The sequence below is a fragment of the Seriola lalandi genome, unplaced genomic scaffold (assembly GCF_002814215.2).
Source record: "Seriola lalandi dorsalis isolate HSWRI2012SDOR001 ecotype SW California unplaced genomic scaffold, Sedor1 jcf7180002054885, whole genome shotgun sequence".
NCBI lineage: Eukaryota > Metazoa > Chordata > Actinopteri > Carangiformes > Carangidae > Seriola > Seriola lalandi.
Window position 1 is genome coordinate 6,741,072 of NW_019525437.1, and position 3,101 is coordinate 6,744,172.

Here is a 3,101-nt window from a genome sequence, read left to right on the forward strand (position 1 = left end):
CACCCCCCACCCCCCTCTACTTACAGAAGCCCTTTTCCTCTTTTAACTGGCATTAAACAATCTCTACTCATTATTGGCCCAATAATAAAACTGGAATATATTTGACTTCCTGATTTAGATCCTATCAAAATATTGGAATGTAAATGTCTAATTCTGAACGCATGATATGGAGGTTAATAATTGCTGGATATTCTCTGTGTTATTTTAGCATAATTCAACAGCAGGATTATTTGTCTTTTTCTTTAAAATTAGGATTGTGTTTTTTAATTTGTTTTGGATTATTAATCTTTTATTGTCACAGAATTTTTTTCAGAGCTGTTTCTTGTTCCATTTATGGCCTCAAAACCCTCTAAAATGTGTTATTAGTTGAACAGTTTCTGTCATTTTGTAAAATACGTCTACATTACTCTAGTCTTATATCATATTTATAAAGGCTGCTGTTAATCATTATTTTCATGATTTTCTGATTAATTTCTCGATAATTCGGTCTATAAAATGTAAGAAAACTTGGAAAAAGTATCCCAGCTGATGTCTTTAGAAATATAGTTTTGTCTGACCAAGAGTCCAGCACCAAAAGATATTCAGTTTAAAATAATATTAAACAAAGAAAAGCAGCAAGTAACTTTTTAAACTTTAAGTGCATTACTGGTATCAAGATTATCACCATTAACACACACACACACACACACACACACACACACAGATATATATAAAACAAACAGGATATTGAGCTCAAGATCAAACCACATCTAAGTGAGCCACACTTTTATATCCCTTCTTGTAACCTCTACATCCACATCCATGTTGTTGTCATGTAGTGGAACAACATCACACGCCACACTTTGCAGAGGGGGATCATGGGAGATATGTCTGCAGGCGGGATTAGACTCGCTGTGACCAGTCATTCACACCAGTGTTTACGGCGATGAGGAGCAAGATGATGATGTGTGTCTCTGTCTCCTTTTCTCTCCCCTGACAAATAACAGCATGGCAGCTCATGGCAGCTCCACAGCTCCTGACAGCCAGCCAAGCAGCCAAGCAGGCAGGCAGTCAGCCATTGTTTTGTAATGTGTTTCACTCTGCCAGCGCTGATCCTTGCTAAGGTACTTACCACGCCATTGTTGTCTAAGTATGCTATTTTCTGGCTGGGCACCTCCACTATAGAATAGGGTGCTTTTTTCCCCCTTTCTTTTTTTTTTTTTTTTTTTTCAAAAAAGAGGTTTGTTACAGTCACCGTCATGCTAATCCTGGTGTGTGATATGTATATGTGTCAACACAGAGAAAGCGAGAGAGTGCGAGAGAGGGGAGTCTTAACCCAACAGAGTAATGGTGTGAATGGCAGAGAGGCAGATAGACAGACAAGTCCCATTCACTCCTCTCTGTCCTCCATGACACCAAATTACTGTTTATCAAAATAAGACGAGCCGTATAATAAGGATACTTTAGGAGGGTATCGTCTAATGTGTCTCGAATGAGTTGAAGCCGTACGGTATTTCCACAGAAACATTCACCCAGCAGTCAGATTAGCAGAGCAGGTCAGAGGAGGACTTTTAGCTGCTGCCGTGGTTGACTATTCATTTATTTACAGGTAAAATGAGAAGTAAAGTAAGACTCTTTGCAATGCAGAGTGTACAGTATATTTAAGAAAGTTCAATTTCTTGCTGATAGTTAGATTAGAAGATTGATACTACTCTCATGTCTGTGGAGTAGATATCTCCAGCAGTCGGTTAGCATAGCTTAGCACAAAGACTGGAAATAGAGGGAAACAGCTAGCCTGGCTCTGTCCAGATGTAACACAGTATGCCTTCATGTTTACCACACAAACATAAGAGTGGCATCAGCCTTCTCATATAACTCTGCACACGAAAATGAATTCCCAAAAAGTCAACCTATTCCTTTCAGAATCACTGACCCACCAGTGGATCAGCAGTCACAAACTCATGCTGTGCAGTCAAACACTCCCCAATCTGCACAGAATTTTATTTTAAGTTCTTGAGGAAATCCAGGACAGGGTTGATTTTGGGAAAATGTATACAAATTGATGGACAAGACCTCTAGAATATTGTCATTTGATGTAATAGCACAACCATAAAAGTCATTAAGTGCTGTGTGTGAGAAGTTCACTTTGTGTAAATGTTGGAACAAACCTATACAGATTATACGTGATCCTATAAATGTAGAATTAGGTTGTTTATTTTTTTTCTAACCTTAAAGCTGCTTAAAAGGAAAAAGACTTTATGTTAAAGAATTAACCATGAAACAAAAACAGAAAACTTTTTTGTTTCCTGTGTGATCAAGGCTGTAGCCATGACTTCAGACATAGTGATGTCATGAATAATCCAATACAACGCCATCCTGTTTGTGTAGCTACTTAACAACCATCTGCATATTTTTCTTTCTTTTTCTTCCCTGACATGACTTCACTGACTGGATATAATTCTGATGTTCAAATAATAAATCTGTAAGAAAAACACACTGAAATGCAGCCAAAAGTAGGAATGTTGATTTTTAATAATAATCAGCTGTAAAATGAAGCTCACCAAGTGTAATTTATGTAAAATGGTAGAATGTACACTCCTCACAACGCCCACATTCACAGAGACAATACTGTCCTGACATGTCCTCAGTGTCTTTGATGGTTCTGTTTGGTGCAGCCCTCATTGCACTTTAAAACTGCAGCATTTCTCCCCTGTTGTGTGCTGCATCGCTGCACAATCTCCACTTTAATTAATCATCACTCCGGGACCTTTTATTTCTCCATTTCTGGTTAAGTGTGCATATTTCACTCGCCCATTCTGACGGTGGAACAGAAAATCTGTGGGAGCATTAATAAGCCTAATATAGAAACATATTTGAACCCTGGTCCTCCACTAAGTAGATTATAAACATTTATTATAGCATGTTATCATAATATCCTGCACAGCATATTGCAAAACTTCTGTGGGCCAGTTTTTCTCCCGGTGCAGTGGAAGATCATAGTTAATTCAGCAGCGTTATGGTAATGTAGAGGTCCCTATCGGTCCCGGCATCACACATACTAACAAGCTTAGGATAAGCCCAGCCTGGAATGGTATGAGGTTTGAATTTCTGGAACCAACGCG